Below are 18,313 nucleotides of genomic sequence, written 5' to 3' on the forward strand. Positions count from 1 at the left end.
TGATCACAGATGAAGAATCCACCTTGGATTGTTCACACCTAGTTTCTCCAGTCGAGGATGAGATTCATGCACTAGAAGATGAGGGAAGTTATTCCACCATTTCTCCTACCATCGCCGATTTTATCGCATGGGCAAAAAGTGTGGGTAGGCATGTTTCAGAGTTGGAAGCTGTAGTGTCATCTCTATGCAATCCCGGCACCATACCTAGGGAAAACGTGTCACTGACTCCAAGTCTATCTCAAGAGTCTACAATGCAAGAGGTAATCGCAGTAGTTGACAGTCTAGTCGACCAAATAATCAGTCTAGAAGCCAAGATCATCAGGTTGAGAGAGCTCAGTATCGTCAACGGAATATGGGCCGATGATGATCAAGATGAATACCTCACAGAACACTATCTAGTCAAGGTTAGTGAGGAAATAGTCAAAGCTAGCGAAGATCAAGATATAGACCACCTTACTCGTTCAGGGCGTCCATATCAAAATGTTTCTCAGAACGGTCCTACGGCTAATGGTCCAGTTACTAGCACCAATGTCATCACCCCAAATGATGGCGAAGATACTTCTACTGACCACTTGCTAAAGTAACTGCAGAAGACAAAGGCTGATCTTTCAGTCTGGAAACTAGTTGCGATTTCCCCCATCGTCAAGCTTTACTGCAAGCATTGGCTAAATTGAACGTAGCACACAACTCTACGCCTGACGACGTGGTCAACTTGGTCTTCCAAGACTCAGTTAAACTAAGTAACCCAGTTACTTTTTCAGATGAAGATTTGCCTCTCTTCGGCGCCAGTCATAACCTCGCTCTATACATTACAGTCACATGCTTGAAGAAGAACGTGCTAATGACTTTGGTGGATGATGGCTCTGTAGTCAACGCCATACCACTAAAGACAGCATAAAAGTTGGGCATGAAAGAATCATATTGGACTCCTACCAACCAAGGTGTTCGAGCATACGATGGAACACGACGTAAAGTAGTAGGGCTAGTCAATATCACTATAGCTACAGGGCCAATCGAGCGAAAGGTTAATTTTCAAATAGTGGATATTGAAGCATCATTCAATATACTTCTAGGAAGGCCTTGGATTCACGCTTCCAAAGGGGTAACATCCACCTTGCACCAGAAGATTAAGATTCCTCTAAATGGCAAAGTAGCGACGATCACTTCGTCACCTATCAAAGTTGTAATAGAGAAAATGTCAAGTAAGCAAGTAGTCACAGACCCAGTATATGAGCTTGGGGGCTTTCAGAGCATAAATCTTGTGGAGGGCGAACTAGCACCTCTATACTTCAACCGATACTCTAATTTGGTGGTCAACCACATACTCAAATCCTAGGGATGCTTCCCAGGAATGCCATTAAACCCTACCAAGAAGACTACATTCGCGCCATATAAAGAAGGAAACTCTCAAAGGATACCATTAGAATTGGGGTACAAGGCCACGAAAGCAGAAGCCTTAAAAATGCTTACTCAATTCGAAAATCGTAAAGATAGAGGAATCCAGATGCGACCCTATCTCCCTACCCTAAATGGATACTTCGTTAGGAAGGGGAGTCAATAGTACTTTCACGAGTTTCCCGAACCATGGCATTATAGAGGAATGCAACTAGCTGGAATCGAGGTCTTCCATAATTGCTATTTCATCCCTCCAGAAATGGTTCTTACCGTCAAAACTCGTCAAACACCTTATTTAGACGAACAAGCTGTTAGCCTTCTGTTTGGAGAACACCGATTTGTCAGAGCAGCGCAAGATGAGATCATTACCATGATACTTCAAGATGACCATTTCAGCCCCACAGCATTGATCACTGACACCAGTTTAAATCAGCAGAAAGGATGGAGAAAATCAATCAAATGGACTAATAACCAAGGAAAGCTCTTCAAGGTCACCATTGCAAAAGGAGAGATGTTCAAAAGAGAACCGGAAGACAACGAATTCGAGTCAGAGTCGGAGTCGGAGTCGGAATTAGAGTCTGAGTCTAGAGAAGTCGCTAGAGAGTCTTCTTCTGTCGTCACTCCTTATCCCCTTGTTTCTTCTAGCATAGCATCAAATAGTAACAGTAGCTTGGGAAATGTCCCAGCAGCTGTCCCTTTACCGCCATTGACTACTGAACAGATGACTTCTTTGTTTCAGCTATTTTTAAAATTTAATATGAATAAACCAGATTCTGCTTACTCTTTGTGTTTTTCTGAATGCAATTCTATTTACGATGATAATGAGGATGATCCTAACCCGGACTCAGTCGAATTACCTCCCTACATAGTTAAAGAGATACCACAAGAGGGGGAAGGGACACCTGTCATAGTAAAACACCGAACCTATCAACGTAGGAACCGAACTAGAACCCTAAGAACTTAGGATAGGGACGACCTTAAGCTCAACTGAAAGGGCCAATTTCATCGACCTCCTACACGAGTTCAAGGACGTTTTCGCTTGGTCTTACAAAGGCATGCCAGGAATCGACAGGGATATTGCAGAACATCGAATTCCAATCAAACCAGGCTTCAAACCCGTAAAACAAAAACTCCGTCGGATGAGGACCGAATGGGCTCTTAAGATCAAAGACGAAGTCGATAAACAATTCAAAGCCGAGTTTATCAAAATTTTCGAGTATTCAGACAGGGTGGCTACAATAGTCCCCGTACCCAAAAAGGATGGGCGAATCCGGGTTTGTGTTGATTTCAGAGATTTGAACAAAGCAAGTCCCAAGGACGACTTTCCTCTACCACACATCGATATATTGGTAGATAATACAGCAGATCACGTGTTGTTATCCTTCATGGACGGGTATGCATGGTATAATCAGATCAAAATGGCCATAGAAGACATGCATAAGACATCCTTTGTCACTTAGTGGGGTACATATTGCTATACAGTTATGCCATTTGGGCTAATCAATGCTGGAGCCTCATATCAACGCACTACAACTACTTTGCTACATGACATGATGCATAAAGAAGTAGAAGTATACGTCGATGATATGATTGTCAAATCCAAGGATAGGAAGGAGCATATTGATAACCTTCGCAAATTCTTCCTAATACTGCGAAAGTACAACATGAGGCTCAATCCTCAGAAATGTGCATTCGGAGTAACGTCAGACAAGCTTCTGAGATATGTCGTCAGTTAGAGGGGAATAGAAATCGATCCATCCAAGATCAAAGCTTTAATCGAAATGCCGCAACCCCAAACGGAGAAGGAGGTTAGAGGATTTTTGGGCAAAGTACAGTATATATGCCAATTCATATCGAAGCTTACCATGATTTGCGAACCCATTTTCAAAAAGCTCAAGAAAACAGATCATACCATATGGGACGACGACTGTCAAAAGGCATTTGACAGGCTTAAGGAGATACTGGCTAAGCCACCAGTGCTAATGCCGCCCCAATGAGATCAACCTCTTGGTTTATATCTCACAGTAACTGAAACAGCCATGGGGGCTATGCTCGCACAAACTGTTGGGAAAGAAGAAAGAGCTATCTACTACCTAAGTAAGAAGTTCTTAGAATATGAGTGTAAATACACATCTCTCGAAAAGACATGCCTCGCTCTTGTGTGGGCAACAAAGAAGCTACGCCACTACATGCTTAGCTACTCTGTCAAGGTGTATTCTAAAATAGATTTCGTCAAATACCTCTTCGAGAAACCCATCCTCAACGGACGTTTGGCAAGGTGGACCTTAATGCTCTCAGAGTTCGATCTCAAATACGTACCTCTGAAGGTCATAAAAGGACGTGTCGTTGCCAAGTTTTTCGCAGATAATCCTATCAATGACACCCAAGCAGTAGACATGTGGTCGTTTCCAGACGAGGACATACTACAAACCAGTGTAGACTCTTGGGATCTTTATTTTGATGGAGCATCAAATTTAAGAGGATTTGGAATAGGAGTGTTGCTCATTTCTCCTGAAGGCGAGCATACACCACTTTCTGTCAAACTCGACTTCGAGGTGACAAATAATGCAGTAGAATATGAAGCTTGCCTCATTGGTCTACAAGTAGCAGTAAGTTTATGCATCAAGAATCTTCGAGTCCACGGAGACTCATCCTTGATCATTAACCAAATTACGGTATCTTGGAAAATTCGAAGTGAAAGTCTAGCACCCTATCAGGCTAGGATAGATCAAGTTGCCCAATTCTTCGATCAAGTCACTTATCTACACCTGCCTCGTGAAGTGAATCAATTTGCAAAACTAGCATCTTTGATTAACATGCCAAACAACATGGTAGAAATGCCTTTATGCATTGAACGACGGTCAGACCCGGCCTACGTAAACTTCCTCGCAGATGAAGAAGAAAGTCCATGTGAACCTTGGTTTCAAGCCATTCTAAACATCAAACTCAATGGTACATACCCACCAGATATGGATAGTAGGGGGAAATGCGCCATACGTCTATTAGCCTCTCAATACCTCCTCATGCAAAGAGAATTGTACAAAAGAACACCTCTTGGTGTACTCTTGCGTTGCCTTGAACATTCATAGGCACAAAAAGTGATGGAAAAAGTTCACGATGGAGAATATGGTCCTCATATGAGTGGATCTATGATGGCAAAGAAAATCACACGTCTAGGATATTACTGGACCACAATGGAGTCAGATTATATTAAATACATCAGAAATTGCCGTAATTGCCAAGTCTTCGGGAATGTGCAACACGTGCCTCCCTCAATGCTTTACGCCATGACATCTCCTTGGCCGTTTTCTGCTTGGGGAATCGACATCATTGGAAAGATCACTCTAGCTGGAACAGGAGGTCACTGTTTCATTTTGATAGCTATCGACTATTTTACCAAATGGGTCGAAGCAGCATCCTACACTACTCTTACAACTAAACATGTGGCAAAGTTCATACAAACCAATATCATCTGTCAATATGGTTGCCCACATGAGATCTTCAGTGACAATGGGTCACATTTCCAAGCTCAAGCTGCACAATTGCTAGCCAAATACAAAATCAAACACCACCATTCCTCGCCTTATGATCCTCAAGAAAATGATCGACAATTATCGAGATTCGCCTAGCAAGATACCTTTTGTGTTATGGGGTTATCGCACATCAGTTAGGACGCCCACTGGGGCCACTCCTTTCTTTTTCACTTATGGCATGGAAGTTGTACAACCAAATGAACTAGAACTTCCGTCCATACGCATTTTTCTCAAAAGTCAAATTCCAGAAGTTGAATGGAATAGAGACAGATATGAGGAACTCATCCTCTTAGATGAACGAATATTGCGGGCATTACATAATGTGCAAACATATCAAGCACGACGAGCCTTTAATAAACGGGTTAAGCCCAGGAACATCAAAGAAGGAGAATTGGTGCTCAAATCAGTCAGAGCTCTCCTACCTGTCGATCCACACGGAAAGTTTAAACCTAACTGGGCCAGACATTTCCTAGTCAAGTCCATACTGTCGGGGGGTGCGGTTAAGATTACAGACCTAGATTGGAATGAATTTGCTAATCCGACCAACCTCGACCAACTGAAACGATATTACCCTTACTATAGGACAGAAAACACGCCTCGCGTAACACCCACGTGCCGCTCGTGCGACACAAAATAAAAAAATGGCCCTTGGCCCGCTAAAAGAAAGCTTATGTCACTATGCTCTTGCATTTCGACATTTGGACATCCTCATATCATCAAATAAATTGAACTGCATTTTAAGAGTAAGTAAAGCTCGTGCTTATTTTCTAAGTTCATTACAAGCTCTTGCTTCGAACAATTATTCTTTTGCATTTATTCGAAATACGCACAGGGTTTGATTTCATTTTTAATGAATACGTAGGCAATCCTTCACATGATATAACCCATTATTTATGAAATATAAATAGAAAGACATTTGCATTTGCATTTGAAATTCGACAAGAATAATAAAAGAAAATCATAATAGTTTCTTAACTAATTAATCTTTTATTCATTTGTTCCATAAATAATAATAATACGCCAAATACATATAAAATAAAATGCTAGCCTAGGATTCTAAAAACCCCGCCGTTTATTGCAACTTAAATAATAATAAATAATACTATGCCTAAGGCTATTCTCCCATTTCCCCTTTGCCTTTGTTATCCTTATCATACTTTTTGTCTCGACCACGAGTCGAGCGCTCTTGTGCTATCTCTAACCTAATCACCAAAGGCCTCTCTCGCGGTCTGGCCTTACCATTTCGATCCATCACCATCTCTACGACAAGAACAACTCTCGGTTTCTTTGACGGACGAGCAACTAAGAATCCGGCTTCTTCTTCCTCTTCAGTCAAATACTTTTGACTCTCCTTTGCTACTTCGCGGATCTTGTAATCCACAAGCTCGTGTTTCCTCAACTTCGCACGCTCTTCTGGAGTACCAGCCTTTCTCCATTGCAAGTATGAGTCAGATACCCATAAGGAGCCAATAGGAACTGGTATGAACCACATGTTCCTCTAAGCCCACTTAATTGCCCACTCTCGACGAGACTCCGTGGTGTGTGCCAATGTAGTTTGCGGAACGGTGTCAAGCTTCGGGATCTTCTGCCTAAGGCCCACTTGCCTCATCAATCTCTCCGGAAAAATGCAAATCATGAATTCCAAGCCAGGGATGCGAATTGACCGAGTCGGGTCCAAAGATGAGACTCCAGTGACTGACCTGAGATGCCACCATGGCACAATCCACCGGATCAGGGGACCTCCTTCACTCTTCAGCTTATTCTCCCAATAGTTGCAAACCCGAGTGAAGTCCACCATATAGAGTCTAGTTCTCATTACAATTGATCGAGCATGGTATCCTGGCACATTAACTGGGGGCTCGATCAACCGCAGCCGTTCCATCAGCCAAACCTGCAAAAGAAGACGGGAATTAATGCCCATATTTCAATAAAAAAAACGAAAAAAAAAAGAAAAATAAAAAAAAAAAACGGTTGACATACATAAAAAAAAGAGAGAGTAGGTTCTTACCTGCAGAATGACGGGACTTCCTAAATAAGGAAGCTCGCGGCTGGCCTTTCTGTTATCCAAACCAAGAATGGTCTCCCCTAAGCAAAGGCATGTTGGGCTCTTGCACAGCTACATTTGCTCTACTAGGCTCAGAAAACGAGGATCCCCTCTCATCTCCTTATCAACATGCCCTTGAAGGACATAGCAATGAAGTAGACGAAACCCGAAGGCCCTGCGCCTCGCAACATAAGAAATAGTAAGGTCCTCCCTATTTATAAATTGATCAATAAAGTCAAACATACGGACTCCTTTCGAGGTCACAAGACGGTCCACCTCAGCCTTAGTCAATCCGAGCAAGTCTCTAAATTTACTTTTATATCCTTGAGAGCTAAGGGGTATAGCGGGTGCATTTTCTTGGACCCATCCTCCAATAGCAGCTATTTCTTCAGGGAAAGGACAAATATCGCCTCCGGGAAAGGCAAACACATGAAAATTTGGGTCCCAATACTCAAGACAAGCATCCAAGAAAAGCTTCACAACTTTCACTAATTTGAGACTCAAGATCGATCCCAAATTAAAAGCACTCATGTCGTGTTTCTCAACATTCGTGAACTCATTTGTCCACTCCTAGATACGGTTTTCAAAAGCATCCATAATTTTGAAATTTTCTAGAAGATATGAGAGCTTTAATGTGACAGACGGAATAAAGAAGAAGGAATTGGGTGAATAAAAGCTTCCCCGAAGTCTCTATTTATACTACTCGCTATTTTCTAATTTTTGTCGACGTCTGACTAGCTAGGGAAATGACGCAGCATCTGTTGCGCCTCTTCGAAGAGTCGCAGCTCTTCCTGCGCCTCTTCCCTAGGCCTTTCTCCGTGATTTTCAGATTTGGATCTTTCCTAATTTGCTTTTTGCTATAATTTCCTATTCCTATAGGGTATTATATTGGTAATTCCGTCAAAACTACCAAGTTTTATGTTTCCTAATTATTTTCGGGTTCGCTTCTCGAGACAAAGTCGACATTTTCGCCAAACGAGCACACTTATCCATTTTATTTTATTTTCTTTTTTTAGGGGAATCATTTCACTCCTCGTTTTCAATACATTTCACACTTATACATTTCTTTTTAAGTTTTTTTTAGGGGGTAGCCCTCCCTACCGTCCGGTCATTTTGCTCATTTCTGGGCATTTTTTTATGCATTCTTGGACATTTTGTCATTTTTCCTCATTTTCGGGCACCTTTTTTTCAATTTTCTCATTTTGCGCCAATTTAAGCCACCCATATGTTATGTGTTTTACATGTAAATTCTATGTAAATTTCGGCAGCATGACGACACAAACCGTCACCTACCAAACCTGTTTTTTAAGCTAACCTGCAGGAACAACAAACACCCAGCAGCAAAGGCACTCAGGCCATCATATATACAACTAAAATACGATATATACATGAAACTGGGGGATCTTGCCCAAAACAGGTCCGAAAAATCCGAAGTAAGGTCCAAAATGTATAAAATGTATACAAGACAACAACAAAAAAGGAAAAGCAGCTAGTCCTGGTCGCCACTCAACTCAGCTACGGTCGCCTCGAGAGCAGCGATCTCAGCGTCTCTGACCTCCAACTCCCTCAACAGACGAGCTTTCTCCTCCCGGGACTGTGCCAGCTCGCGCTCCAGGTCACGCTCTCTCTGCAAATGATAAAGAAATGCCTCATTTCAATCATTTCACTAAAATTCAAGGAGTTGTGATAAAATTCCAAAATAAAATAAGTAAGAGAATGAGAGGTTCATACCTGTCGTCCCCGGCCACCAACAAGTGCCTCGATGGCCGTCGCTCGCAGCCGGTTGGCCATCCTCCACAGTGCCACGTACTGATACGGTGCCACCTGTATTTGAATAACAAAAAGGTTCTAAAAAAAAGGAGAAAAAGGAACAAACGCATTCTTATGCAATAAAGACAGTCAAAGCTGGGGGCTTACCCTCCTTACTAGGTGCTGCCACTCCTCCAAACCAGCGTCCATCACCTCCTCGCTGAAGTTGCGGATCTCCGAGATCGTTATCATCCCCGCCACGTCGGTGTACTCGAGTGTCTCTGGGTAAGCTGGGGGCTCGACGCCTGTAACCTCGATCTCCTAGGCGGTTCAAATAAGCTCTTATTTGACGATCATTCGTCATTTGTCAAAACAGTTCGAAAACAGAAAAAGTAAAATACTTACCACGATCGACCAGAACGCCAACCTTCGGCAAACGAACTCGAGTACTCCTCACCAGGAAGGAGAAGGGCGTCACCACTCGCGTCCGCCAAATTAGCCTCTCTCTCGGCATCAGAAGGCTCCTTAAACATCGTCCGTGGAGGATCGATGGGAACCGCGAAGGTGTCACGAGAGCACTGCCGAGTCAAACACTCGCCCAGGTACCACACAGGTCCCATGGGCGTCCTCAGCAACAACTGACTCGAGCTCCTAGGACGAAGGACCTCATACACAAAAGCCGGAGCGTTAGGGCAGTCCTCCCAAGGTCTGGGCACCCACTAAAATAAGGAAACGAGGGGTAATTCCTATGATCGGCTCTAAGCGGGAAGGGGGTCATTCCTATGATCACTTCTAAATAAAAGACATAAATAAAGAAAGGTAATCAAATAAGGATCAAAGGTACTTACGTCCTCCAACTTCAGGGCATTCACGCCCCTCCGACAGACATCGTAAGAAGAGCGCTGGCTCTTCCTACGACACACTACCCAGTCTCTCACGATAGGGTACGCCCTGGGCTCAGGCTCCGTCCTCTTGGGCGCGAAGCTGGAAAAGTAGGAGTACACCCACGTCTGCAGACAAGATAATCATTTATTTTTTTCTATGATGATGATCTTTCATAATTCAATAGAAACAAAGAAATAAATAATAATGATCTTTCATAAATGTAAAGGAAAGGTTCATACCTCCAACAAGAGTCCAGGATCGACAATAGCAGGAGAAGTCCCCTTCTCCATCAGCTCAGGACGTACCATGGCCCTCATGTAGCGAGTGAGGACCGCAAAGCCAGGAGTAACCCAGTCCTACCGACCTAGGCTACTCAAGTCAGACAGAAAAGGAAGAAGCTTCGTTGACAGCCTCTCCCCCTTGTCTCCGAGGTAAATCAAAGACAAGAACCACCACAGCCACAAACGGGCCCTTTGCTCCGCAGTATAATGAGGAGGAGCCACCTCCCTCCCGTCCATCGTCACCATCGCCGGGGTCTTACCCGCAAAGTAGTCCCTGACGTAAGAACTCGGCACCAACCCAGGAACGCTGGAAGCACCCTCAACCAGGTTCCAGCCGATCAGCCTCCTCGACTCGGCTGAGTCCACTCTCATGGCCGTCAATGGCCACACCAAAGCCTTTTCTCCATACGGCAGACCCGAGATCATGTCGTACTCCTCCAAAGTGACCCCGACCTCTCCAAAAGACATATAGAAGGTCGAGGTCGTGTCCCAGTACCGATCGAGGAAAGCTCGAATCAGGCTAAGGTTAGCCTGGATCTTCCTTTCCCTGATCGCTCTCCAAGCTCCCATCAGAGCCCCGAAGGCTCCCAACTCGACGATGGCCTTCTCCTCCTCCGACAGTCTCCCAAAAGCGTCCATCATCGTCGAGTAACCGGAAAATGACCTTATGTTCCCAGCCTCCTGTATCAATTCAAAATAATGCTATCTTTAGCACAAGATAAATGAGAAATGAAACGGCAAACAAATAGGAAAGGCAATAAGGAAATGACAAGTTTGAGACTTACTAGACTCCTCGCCGTCTTGTAAGACAGGTGGCTCTCTGCCGCCTAAATGAGATGACTACCATCCCATTTCTCAGCCCACTAGCTGGCGACCACCACGTCCCACGTTGGCCCGCCTCGGGACCTCCTCAGCCTCCTCCTCGACCACCTCCTCTCTCTCTCTCTCTCTCTCTCTCTCTCCCCCCTACAAGAGCAAGAGAAGGGTCAAAGTCAACATCCATGGGAGCCCTCCCCGACGTAGAAGGAATGTCACCTGCAAGATTAAAGTAAATCAGGCCACGTCAAGCCACGATAAGCCTCAGTGAGGTCGTTTTAAGCATTTTTTCAAGCCCTAAGGTGGCCTTTTCTCGCCATCTTTGGCCATTTCTTTCGAAACCCAACCACTCATGTGGAATAGTGGGTCAAGTCAAGTCTAAGTTCAAGCCAAGTCATGGATTTGGGTCGAAATTTCGGCAGCATTTCGCTATAATAGCGATTATGCCCTAGAAAAGTGTCCTGAAAAAGTCGTCACAAATCAAAAATCCGACATGATAGCAAGTTTACTCGTTCTACAAGGGTTCCAAAACAATAAATTTCATCAAAAATGGACAATCCTAAAGGCATTTTTGAAGCAATTTTCGAAACAGCTGAGAAACTGTCTCAATTTCGCTCAAATGCTCAATACTTGACAAAAATTCAAAAATAATACATGGTTATATTCCTAACATTTCCAATTATACATTTCTAATATCAATTTTATCAAACAAATCCATTAGAGGCAAAACCCCCAAATTTTCGACATAAAGGGAGGGGAAACCCTAATTTTTTCGGCTTTAATTCGATCAATAAAAGCAAGAATGTGATGCATACCTTGATTAGTCATGATTAATGGCACATATTGATCAAGTTTTGACGGATTTTAGTTTGAATTTGAGAGAGTTTTGAAGGAAATTATGTTTTTGTAATTATGAATGATACACGGTTTTAATCGCGTTTTACTCAAATAGGGACAAGCCCAGAAAAAGACGTAGCACCTGTTGCGCCCTTTCCAAGAGCCGCAGCTCCCGCTGCGCCTGTTCCCCAGCATTCTTCCAGCTCAATTTTCGAAAATTCGTTATAAGTTCGTTATTTGTGGGCCCAAGTCTTGTGCGCCTCTTTAACGCCTTATATCTTGTATTTGGTTTGTTGAGCATTTATTTTCGTCCGGACCCATATTTTTTTTCTAAACGGACTGCAAAACCGTCACGATGTTTTATCTCCCAGCAAGGATCTTTCATCAGGATTTCGCTTGCAACAACGAGCCGATTTTCAACAGTGCCTAGGACGCGCCACTATCAGTCAACCTCTTTATTTTCTTTGACGGTGTTCTAAGACACACATTTATCGATGCTTTATTATTCAGCGAGAGTTCATGACAGCCGATTGCACTTCTCGAGAGATGGAGTTTGTTTGGAAGCATATATAAGCAGATTTCCCAAGAAATGATTCAATCCAGACAGAATCATCAACATATTCCCCGACAAGAGTTCGCTTGAGACCGACGCAAGCAAATTCCCCCAGCAGTTTCTACCGATGTCCTGCTGCCCTCAATTTTATTTGTTCTTATACCAACCTTCTCTTAGGTTCCCAAACTACCCAGGTTCATGCACCTAGCCTCTACCTATAGGATCATAATCCTTTAGGATCGCCATTTCTCAGGGTTTATACGTCCAAACCATCGTTACCCTTAGGCCGCCTTTTCTCCAATATTTTCCTTTAGGGTACCACACCCTAGCACAATCCTTATATATCTTTTAGGTCTTACCCTTAGCTCGCTCCTACGCACCTCTGGAAGCATCTCGACAAAGAAGTCTCAGGTATGATTTCTTCTTATGGCTGGCGAGCCTCCTTACGTAGTCTAATGGACTTTAAACGACCCTCCCCGATAGTCGACAGACTCTAAAATGTTCCCGACGACAGGTCCATGGTTCAGACCCCTTGAACCGCCTCGCGTCGCCATAGTCGCCAGGTTGTAGTCTTCGATTGACCTGATGGCTATACTTTGACTTTCGCCTTGTCCAAGCCTCAGTCAAAGTGGGGGCTCTATAGATACCTCATTTCTACACCTTCCGCCAACCACACAATGATGATTGGGCCGTATGTTTGGAACGCGGAACGATTTATGACAATCCGTAAGTTTATCATCAAGTGATAGCTCAAATACTTGTGTCTACCCTTGGTCGTCATCTACGCGCCGATATGACCGTTTTGACAGTAATTAAAGTTCATTTGGAGTCCGGGTCAAAAAACCGCTTCATTTTCTAAGAAACCGTTTAAAATGCCGAGTCGGAATGCTCTAGAATATTCTGTATATTTATTCCATGATTTAATTTTTTTAATCTTTTGGTAAAATATATCTCATATATCTTATTTTAAGAAATAAGGAAGTATCGATCTACCGCAATTCCATAATAAAAACGCGGAAATCTTTCTTCCGCAGGAGGAAACCTCTGGGGAAATGACGCAGCAGATGCTGCACCTCTTAGAAGGATCGCAGCAGCTGCTCCGCCCTTTCTCCAGCTCGTTTCTGCCTGTTTTCAGATTTTTTCCATGATTTATTTCCAAAGTTTGAGTCATTCCATAACTCTTCACATATTTTAGTATAAATAGAGACCTCCGGTCTCCATATTTTTCACGCGAGTGTCCGCCCTTCTCTTCTCCCTTTGCATTCTAAGGCCGCGCTCTAAGCTTTCGACGCCTACATGCTTGATCAATCGACCACGTAAGCTCAGATCATTCTGAGTTCCAGTCACATTGTATGACCGACCAATTTGACCACTACTCCTCAATCAACTTAATCTAAATCCTCTAACGAGGGCACTTTCTACATACATTTGAGTCGAGCAATCACTAAATGTTAACTTAGCTAATCTCGTTTTGTATAACATGTAAGTCTGAGGGTGTAAATCCCATTTTTCTTATTGTATTTTATTTGTACTCATTATTGTAAGATTTACGTCAAAAATATGTTTAAAGGCGACTTCTAAAAACCCTTTTCTCAACCCGTTTTTTTACGGATCAGCAGCAACCAAACGTCGAGAAGAAACGCAGCAGCTGTTACGCCTCTTCGAAGGGTCGCAGCATCTGCTGCGCCTCTTCCAGAGGCTGCCGCTGCTTCTGCTCTTCTTCTTCTTCCTCGGTTTTTCTGTTGTTTTCGTTTCTTTTCTTTTAATTTCTTATTTTCTTTCTTTTATTTGTACATAAAGTAAATTTTAATGTATTCCTTTTAATTATCGCGTTTTTTTTACGACTTAAATCCCTTATAATCAATATTTGCGAGTTTTCGTCACTAAATCAAACCCGGATTTTAGAAGCTCGATTTGCCCATATCAAGTTTCTGGAATTCATCCTTTGTACATATTTCCATTGCTTGTTTCCAGTTTATCAAGTTCCTTCGAGTTCGTTTCCGCCATCGTAATAAACCTAATTCAATTTAAATCGTTTATAATTCGTTCCTAACTCGTTTTAATTAGTTTTAATCCGTGTTTATCGCTTTTATGACGGTGTCACATATAATTAATATGTTAAATCACTTTCACTTGAGTCAAATATCGATAATCAATCATAAAACATACCAACGAACATTAACAAACCCGCGGTTCTGACTTCACAGCCAGAGTCCAACTCAGGAACAGAGGCAGTAATACCTGCGCCTCTTCCAAGGGACGCAGAATTGCTGCGCCTATTCTGAGATGAGTTCTGTCTCTGAACTTCTATTTTCACTTTGACCTAGCCTCTAATTGCGTAGTTAATTGACTATTAATCGTAATAGCACCCTTACTCTGCCTATATTTTCTAACCTTATTTATTTTCCTTTCTTTTCTTCAAATTGTCCAACTTAAATATATTTTTGACGTAAATCAGTTAATTCATTGTAATTCCTTGTAATTTTAATTATCTCTATTTATTTATCGTACTTATTATGTATGGTTTATTTATTTGTTTTTTGCATGTAATTAATTCTAAATTCCAATTCGACATAATTGGGTGCTAATTATTTGTTCACCGACATAGTTTAATTCACATGTTAGGATTAAAACGTTGGATGTTGCATTGCATGCATATAATCGACGACATATCAAATATGAATAACTTCCCTAATCATTAGTAGAGGCCGCTATCGAGGCGGGCGGGATTAGGTGTTCAGCAAAAGGACTTCCTAATATGTACCATCACCCCTTACTCCAGATCTCTGTGAACATCCATGTTCATTGGCATCCACGATAGTCATTCTAGACATAGAATGCTAAGGGTAACGAATTCTTAGTGTTCATGTCACTACTTTGTGTCTTGACATGGCACGAGATGTTCGAACGGTTCCAATTTCCCATAAAAATTGGCGGCGACTCCACAAATATAATGCTTGTCCCAAGCGCCCCCGTGGCTCATGTCCACATATACGAGAGTATAGACTTTCCATGCCCGTCCTCTATATACGGGAGATTGTGAATGATGCACGTTAAGGGTTTAGCGTACATAAATCTACTTGGGGGTCCTACTAGAGGTTCATATGATGCTTCATCATCATCATCATCAGCGGATGAATAATATGAACCACTATAAGTTGATGAACTTGACGACATAATCGATGTGGAAAATTAATGGAGGACTTAACAAGTTAAGAATTGGAAAGTGCAAACGGTACAAGTTAAGATTGTGAAAATTATAATTATACTTATAATGAGTTTGGGTTGTATTGGAAACGGTATAATAAGATAGTAAGAATTGGAACCGGTATAATAAGAAGATAAGAATTGGAAACTTAACAAGTTAAGAATTGGAAAGTGGAAACGGTACAAGTTAAATAAGAATCGGTCAACTCTACCGTGTTAAACATATTAGCTTACAACGGTTATCTAATGACTAAAAACGTTATGGTATTGATTTGACTAATGCATGCCTTGTAATTTTTTCTTTTTCTGATTCAAAGTTGAAGTATTGCGTGTTTGACCATATGTATAACACAAAATGATAACGGTTCTTTGTTAAGCCGTTATCATATTACATATTTCAACAACGGTTGGACACAACCCGTTTTAAAAAAAATTATTTAATTATCTGTGATTTTCTAGTGTTTGTGATTTGACTAATGCATGCTCTGTAATTTTACTTTTTTTGATTCAAAGTAGCAGTATTGATTGTTTGACTGTGTGTATAACACAAAATGATAACGGTTCTTTGTTAAGCCGTTGTCATATTTCATATATCAACAATGGTTATTGTAAATCCGTTGTCATATTACACCAATAAACAACGGTTTTTCTTATAACCGTTGTAAATACAAATCCACTGTGAAAACTGAAAAGTTTGTGGTTTTACCAATGCATGCCCTATTATTATTGGTTGCTTGACCATTTTTCACCTTATGCATGCATGCACAATTAATACAAGTTTGAATGTAACGTATGGATGAAATTAATCTAATTAATTATAGCTTTATTATACTATAAATAGCATCACATTTGCAGTAACAATAAGAATCACTTTATTATTACTAAACTTTCTACTTCACTTTTTAAATAATATACATAAACATATCATAATTAAAAAAGTGTCGTCGTCTTCATCATCCGCAGTCACACTTCCTCAGCAATCGGCAACCCGCTATATCAACCCGATTACGTGCATAATTCACAATCTCCCAGCCATACGCGATGCTGCTGGGAAGCCAACTTCTAAGTCTCTTAACCCATTGAGGGACATCCTCATTGAGAATGGGTTTTCAAATGTTAGGGCAATCCACCCGGCTTGGATTTCTGGTCGTGGGTTTCTTGGATATGCTCTGATCGTGTTTCGAGGGGATGGTCTTGACGATTTTCGACAAGCAAAACAACTCGCTGCAAGGTATGAAGCACGTGACCATCAAAGGGGCAAAAGTGACTATTATGGAGACGACCCTAAGGATCGTTATGTACACGTTGGGCCTTACTTATAGATTGCCACCGCTGAGGACGCTCATCTGATGAGAAGGTTCATACCGTACAGGTTTGTTAATGTACCGAAATCATGGGAAGACGAAGAAGTGCCTCATTTTTATCACTGTCTTGATGCCGATGTAGTAAGCTTGATTTATAATCAAGTTTATCCTCAGTACTCACCTCCTAGTCAAACTCCTGTTAGGGTGTTTAATTAACTTACTAATTAGTTAGCTATTTGTTTTTGTGGTTTTTTATTTTTAATTGTGTTTCCTTTTTTTTTTTTCCTTTGTTGTACTGTTTTTTTTTTCGCCATTGTATAATATGCTCGTTTTAATATATGGTTCTACTCTTTATTACATGCAAACGCTTATTAACATAGATTCTACTCTATATAGTTCTACTCTTTATTGTATAATATACAAATGTAGTGCATAAGAACCGTGTTAGAATATAAACACGTCTAAAAATAAATGGAAATGGAAAGATATTAATAATATAATTAAAACGGTTCTTATAAGAATCGTATTAAATTATGCAAGTACTGAATAACATATTTTAAATAACCTTCTTTCTCTCTCTCTCTCTCTCTCTCTCTCTCTCTCTCTCTCTCTCTCTCTCTCTCTCTCTCTCTCTCTCTCTCTCTCTCTCTCTCTCTCTCACTCTTACTACTCAAATTATGTCAAGTGGTAGCTCTTCTTCTTCCTCTATTTCAACTAGGACATGTAATTGCTTAGTTCCGGCAGTATTGCGGACTTCTTGGACTTTGCAAAATCCGGGAAGAAAGTTTCTTACTTGCAAATTCTATAATCCCGAGACTAAAATGCGTGGATGCAATTACTTCAAGTGGGTTGATGAACCAATGACTGAGTGGCAGAGAAAGGTTATAAACAGGTTAGTGAATGAGAAAAAGAGCATGGATATCGAGATTACTCAAGTGAGAAGTATACTACATCAACTTGAAGAATCGAAGCGGGGAAATGACAGTGAAATTTTGAAGGCAAAAGAAGAATGCAAGAAGTTAACCATGAATATCGTAGAACTCAAAAATAATGAGGCATGGCTTAAGTTAATTGTCAAATTTCTTCTTCTAATTGTTATTTACCTAGTTTATTATGTATGGTGGTAGTTCGTACTCTTATGTGTAAACTTGTAATCCTTTAAATTAATGGAAATAAGCAAGATTTTCTGAGAAACATATTATAATTAGCTGGCATATACCAAATGATGCTTTATTTCTTGGCGGTAAAATCAAACACAATGAAATATAAAATAAAACGGTTATACCCAAACCGTTGTTCAGGACGTATATAGTTATAACGGTTCAGGCCGTTGTTATGTATATAAAAATGATGCTTTATTTCTTGGCGGGAAAATCAAACAAAATGAAAATATTACAGACAACGGTTATTTCTAACCCGTTGTAGATAGTACTAATCAATTACGCCTTCAAACAAAACCGTTGTCTGTTTGGAAACAAAATACAACGGTTTTTATTATACCGTGTTTATTACTTTCCAATTAACAAGGTCTTGCAAGTGTTGTATTATTCACATATATACTCTGAGCTTCCCTTCCCCTACATAATATCCTCAAACATTGAGCTTCCCCTCAACCACCAGCCTACCCCATCGCCGTTGCAGTCATCGTCATCATCGCCATTGCCGCCGCCAGATCAATTCGGATTCTCCTCTTTAAAGAAGTAATAAAC

Source organism: Silene latifolia, chromosome Y, assembly GCF_048544455.1.
Source record: "Silene latifolia isolate original U9 population chromosome Y, ASM4854445v1, whole genome shotgun sequence".
Taxonomy (NCBI): domain Eukaryota; kingdom Viridiplantae; phylum Streptophyta; class Magnoliopsida; order Caryophyllales; family Caryophyllaceae; genus Silene; species Silene latifolia.